This window comes from Thunnus maccoyii, chromosome 21 (genome assembly GCF_910596095.1).
Source record: "Thunnus maccoyii chromosome 21, fThuMac1.1, whole genome shotgun sequence".
Classification (NCBI taxonomy): Eukaryota; Metazoa; Chordata; class Actinopteri; order Scombriformes; family Scombridae; genus Thunnus; species Thunnus maccoyii.
In genome coordinates, this window is record NC_056553.1 from 26,705,989 (window position 1) to 26,712,546 (window position 6,558).

The 6,558-nt window shown below is 37.5% G+C and overlaps 1 long non-coding RNA gene across 1 annotated transcript; it reads left to right on the forward strand.

Annotated features, from left to right (window-relative positions):
* Positions 1–313: 313 nt before the first annotated feature.
* LOC121888373 lies at positions 314–1,211 on the forward strand. Its single transcript, XR_006093223.1, has 2 exons — positions 314–850; positions 963–1,211. It is a non-coding gene; the product is annotated as an uncharacterized LOC121888373 (long non-coding RNA).
* The last annotated feature ends 5,347 nt before the right edge of the window (positions 1,212–6,558 follow it).

Here is a 6,558-nt window from a genome sequence, read left to right on the forward strand (position 1 = left end):
GCTATTATTTATTTGAACATAAGACGAAAATAAAGAGAGTGATCAATCAAAAACAAAGCAAAGCAGCATTTAGGTAGAGCAATGAGTGTAAAAGACTGCACTAACATTAAAACTTAATATCCAACAACAGAGCTCCCATGTCTCAAATCACCACATTAACAAACCAAGGAGGCTGCATGCAACACATTTTCCTTCCCCGCCTGCAGCAGTAATAACCTCAGGTCAGCTTTAGAAAGATGGTCAGGCATTCCCATTTAGACATATTAAAACATTTAACATTTAAGTGGAACTGTTGTTACCATATTGTCAGAGACCAAGCTGTGAGGCTCAAGAACACCAGGTGTGTAAAGCAAAGCAAAACAAAACAATTATTTACAACTTAATTTAAACGTAACAAATTATTTCTTCAAAATACAAAAATAGGGAAACTAGAGAAAAGTAATTTCAAAACTAGGGCCCTTCAGCTCAAATTGAGGTCAGCTAAACAAACAGCAACCTAAACTGAACTCAACATAACTGACCTGCCAAATGACGCAAAGGGAGGGTTTAATATATAAACACAATATAAAATAAACACAAAGGCAACTCTTTATGACAAATTAACCTTAATATCAACAAAGATTTCAATCAAGAAATGATTTACAATCAAACTAACTGTCCAACCAAGAAAAAACAAAATTTTAAGTCCCAAAATAATTAAAGCTAACTAGTTCCCAAAAGGCAAACTTCCCTCTGGCATGCCCGGTTGACCTCTTCCACTTCCTGCCTGCCACAGTATAAGAGGCCCTCTTTACTGGAGCCACGTCTTTTGGCCAGGGGAGGACTTTCTGGATCCATGAAAAAAGAAAAGGTAGAGCGTAATTTAATGCAAGCAAGAAATGTTAATGACAGAATGTTAACCAAAATGTGTTGTGACGGCCCCTCTGCTTTGTGCTGGTTGCTGCTGTGCTCTTTGTTTGCAGGGGCAGGTTCCTGAGCATGCTAATTATCAGGATGGGACACAGAAGCGGCCAGTTCAGATCTCCCTTCTCTCCTCCACACATTCCTGTGTTGCTTTTGGTTCTGTTTTTCTTGTTTCATCATACAACACCCACACAGCATACATTCACTCATCCACTCCCTACACGACTGATTTTACAGACTAACCCTACCTAGTATCTTTTGTTTGTTTTGAGTACTTTGTGTTAAATAAATTTACTTTTGTATTATTGCTACCCGTGTGACTTCCCCTTTTTGCCACAGTCTAGAACCGGGCTGTGACAGTGTACACTCAAATTAGCAAACTGTCAATAATCAAGTGTGTGCTGTATGAAAACAAAGGCTATGTGTGCTGTCATTACTTTAAATGTTTTCAAGTTTAGATGTGTGAAACATACTTTTATTTTTTTCGGATTTAAAAAAAAAAGGCTTCATTACATCATCTACAATGGCCTACTGAATATAATAAAACACATTTTTATAATTTTTCTTTTTTTTAATGCCTATTAAAAAAAAGTTACATCATCATTATGGGTCAAATTCGACCTGGTAGTAATTATGGGTTGTGTATGTAGAGAAATAGATAGTAAATGTTGCTAAACCACCATGAATACCACAAATTACAACAAAAGAAAAATAGCAGTCATAAAATCCCATACAAATAGTATAATAATATTGTGTAATAATAGTAAAACTATGCCAAGAAAGCGTATTGACTTGACACACACACACATCTCCTGCCCCTCAGCTCTATAGCAGTATATGGGCTGCGGCTTTGTCGCACTTTCTTTCTGTCATCTGTCATCACCACACACACATTGACACGGTTTTTGTCCCCAATTGGACAAGATATCCCCAGTTAACTGTTTTTTAGTCTGAAATAGTTGCCTATGACAGACACACTCACACACACACACACTCACGCACACAGACACAGACACACATACACATCTCCTGTTCCCCAGCTGTATAGTCGTACCCTTATGGACAGATCTTTGGATTAAAAGTGGGTTATTAAAGACCAGTCCTCTGGGTCCAGAAAAAAACACACATCCCTCCTTCGGCTCTCATGTCAACATAAAAAAACTGAAACGTTGGAATCACAGGAGAATGGACGCAATGCTACAAATGGGTCATCTTCCTCTTTAACATCATTGCATCACCCTCGCTAATTTTTATTTTTTTCTCAATGTAAGGATTTCAGTAGAAATACTGAATTTACAAGAAGTCAAAGAATTTATAGTCTGTCATTGTACGTCACTGTCTGGGCATGTAAAGCAACCACAAGATCCCTAAGAGAGCCTCTGTTCTGTGCTACTCTGACCTCCATGAAACATTTCATGTCTGGAGCTTCAGTAGTTAGTTCAATTACTTTTACAGAGTTTTACAGTGCTGGCGGTATATAAAGAAAAGAGTGTTACTTCATCAGCTCTTAGAGGTGGTGAATAAAGAAGAAGAATAAGTAAGAAGACTAGGAAAAACTTGGATGAAACTTCAAGGAAAGCTGTACAAATGAAAAACCATTGACATGCTACCAGAAAACCCAGTTACTCTGACAAAAGGGAACCTCAGAAAATAAGACTACTTAATGTGTGTAAACCATCAAACAAGCCGGAGATTATATTAGCAGGTCATAATAGTTTTTTCACCTGTATTCTGCACCACTGCCAGTGATCCCTCTGTGTCAGTGATCCCTCTGTGTCAGTCTCTACTCACCAACCATTTTCTTAGTCACATCCGCTGTGGGTTGATAATGAGTTCACAGTGGTGCAAAGCACAAGTAGTTTCACAGCAACTCACAATGTAATGCTCAAAAAAGATAACATACAAAGAGAAGCTAAAGCAAATATGACGTACTCACCATGAGCACCTTTTTTATGTGTCTGTATCTGCGCCCTCATTGTCAGTCAACCATCACAGTGCAGGTGTGTCTGCTTTCACTTCCAGACTTTGATTTGTACTTTGATATGGACTCATACGATATGGGGCCAGACAAAACTAACACTCAGAGTCTGGAGAAGGATTTTTCTGTCTCTATAGAGACTAAAAAGGAACACGTGCTCATCTTACACACCAAATAGTCATTTAGCCAGGTCAAAGTTCAAACATAGTAACCTCTCTATCAATAAGAATATAAGTTTAGGATCAGTGTTGATATGTGAGAACTGAGACATTTACAAGCTGTAACACAGATATGGGAGGACAATAATGTCACCGATCATCAGTGATTCATGTTGTGTGGGTTTCACCCAGTTTCCATCAGCGTGTTGTGGATGATTTGGCAGAGTGATTCTGCTACTGGGATACTCCCCACCATGATGACTGTGCTGACCTGAAATGAGGAGGAGGTCTAAGCAAATGTAGACTATGGCTGCACTGGAAACCACCTACTATACTAGCAATATGTACTGATTTGGCCAAAATGTAGCATGTAGTATGCAGTATGCAAACAAACAGAGGCGGTTCTAGGCAGTCTTAACTGGGGTGGCCCAGAGGTGGCAAAGGGATGTCTAGAAGTGGCCACAGTGTGCTAATGTGCATGCTCAGCACACATAATTTTTTTATATGCATTAATATTCTACTAATAATAGGCTAAAATATAAATGTATAGGCTGCATGCATACATGTAACTGATGATGGTCAGTCTCCTATTTTGCAGAATCTCTATAGTCAAGTAGGCTAACATTGACAATGACAAATAAATAGGACCATTTTCTGAGCTCATTTGCAAAATGTAAGGCTATTAACTGGTCAAATGTTCTAAGCAATCCACCAAACAAAAATGGATTATGCAAACTCTGGGTACTGTCTTATGTCTGGCATATACTAATATAATAAAACAATTATAAAACAAGAATAAAGAACAGATTCTGGCCAAGTTTAATGTTGTTAAAGTCATGGACTTTGCTCTGCAGAACAAACTGCAAGGTGTTAGGCAATCCCTGCCATAGTACATCAACATAACACCTATTTACAGGCTGGTTTTTATCTGATGAGACTAGCATGACTGGATAAGTAAAATGCATCGTTACAGAGTTAGTGTGAATGTGACTTTTGGACAAGGCAACAATGTGTTTTACCATCTTCAGGTTCCTTTATTATAATAAATAATGCTTTGATCTGTACTAACCTGTGCAAGTATTTGTGGTCATGGATCTATAACAAGCCATTCAGAGAGCTGATGAAGCCTTTTACCATAAAGTAGGCTACGTTGAAATAATAATAATAATAATAATACTAAGCTGACTTCATGAAAGCTGTACATCTGCTATAAATAAATAAGCTTACAAGACAAGTTTGCTACACATTATTGTTCAGATTAAATAAGAACAGCAAAAATAATTATGATTATTATCATAATTATTAACATACCAATGTATGTTATGATTTGGGCATGATATCAAGGCCTGTGACTGATGCAGTAAGAAAACAATGCCTCGTTGATGTGCAATGAGAGATTGCAGAAACTTAGATGAGGGAACAGTGCGGTGTCAACAATGGCACAAGCAGCACATAATGTGGAAGTAATAGGCATCTGATTAACAAGTGCAAATATTGTACAGTATTTGTATTTATCTCTTATCTGGATTAAACAAGTGGCATGTTCATATCACCAGCACCTGTGATAATCATTATCCAGACTTTACAGACTGTGAGAGTAATATTAACATTTTTATTTTGACACATTTATATTAACAGCAAAAAACCAAATGTAATAAACTCCTTAGTTACAATAAAAACACATAGTTTAACAACTTAAAAGTATAAAGTAAAAAAGTATACAAATATATGAAATATATTAAAAATTATATAAATAACAAATGCAAACTAACTCTTTAAAAAGTTCTTTCTCTTTGGGAACAAACCTCATTATGAGATCAGTGCTCATCAACATCTAGCTTAAACATTTTTCACACTAAGGTGAGCAGAAAAAAACAAATGTAATAATCTTTTCTGAATTCTTAAAGTGACTGACTACTAAATAAACTCCTTAGTTACGCATGGTGTAGTTGCTGTTGTTAAAGTGCTGAAAATGGCAGGAATTGATGGACCTGATAAGAAAAAACAACAGGGAACACATTGTCATTATGATTTTTAGAGGACATGGCACATGTCATCAGTACTATTAGGATGCAGTGAACTCACATTCACACTCACATCACTTTCAGGACCTGGGGGGGGGGCTTGTTCTCGTTTTTTGTTGAAAGGAACTTCCCCAATGTTCCATTGGAGTGATAGGAAATAGCTACTCTATGATACTAAACAGCAATAGCGTATTCACAAAGCATATTCAGGCCTTATTCATTTATATTATCCTATCATCTTTTTTATTATTTATTCATTTGATTTTCTTAACTTCAATCAGTTTCACAAACCTTACCAAAGTTTACATTAGGTTTTAATCAGTCTCATATAATCTCACGGTAAATAGCTAGTAAGCTAAATTATGTTAGCTTACTAGATAATGTCAGCATTAGTTAAGTTCTTGCATTTTTTTATCTTTATTGAATTTTGAATTTGAATTGAATTTCACAATAAAGTTTACAAATGCCAACGTTAGCTAGGCTACATGTTACATGACATCATGTGTTTTTGCTAACTTTTTGTCTTACCAGTTACTATCATCAATAATCATTTATCATCATTTGACATAATCTGCTCCATTTACCTCTGTCCTGCTTTCTTTCTTCCTCTTCTTTCTTTCTCTTCCTTAACAATGGTCACAGAGACAGCAATGAGATGGGGCCCCTTGGGTGGGGTGGTGTTTCCTAGTACTGGTTGTCGCTGCACCTTTTGAGACAGTCTGAGTCAGCCTTCAGGGGATTCCTCATTCCTCTGTCAACCATACAGCCACAGTGCTTTGGTAAGACCAAATGTACTGGCCAAACACTCACCTCACAGCAGGGTGGAAGCCAATGACGTGGCAGAGATGTGGCCAATCAATCACTGGCCACCCCAGCCACCCCTTTAAAACCGTGCATGCGAACAAAAGCAAAATCTGCAGTATGCCAAAAATACCTGGATGTCATACTGATTCAGAAAACATCTCCAGTATGCATCCAACCAGTCTACCATCGCTTCAAGCCCCATTTCAGAGGAGCCCAAACACACACATCAGCTTCTTTTCTATTAATTTAAGAGGTATCGATCATCAAACAGCCCTGCATTTGTTGCATGTATAGTACTGCTGCAAATTTGTCATCCCTGAGTCATGTTTTCTACCTCTGTCACCAGTCACATTATGTGAGGATTCATCTTTACTCAGTCAGTAGGGATTGGCTGCAGCGTTCTTGCCCGACTGCATTGGATCTTTGCTGAGCTGCAATTGAAAAGGGTAAGGCTCAGGACTGAGTGTTTTTGCATAAGGTTCCCAAATCATTCATCTGCCAGCAAGTAGGTTCCACTCAATACAGCAGGAGCAGCAACACGATGTTCACTGTGAATCTATCTCAAGAATTTGAGGTTTGCACATTGACTCTCAAGGCGTACTGAAATTAAACCAGTGGCTGAATGAAACATAGTAAAACTACATTTAAAAATCCAGATGTGTACATTTAAATGCATTTACTCAAGTACGGT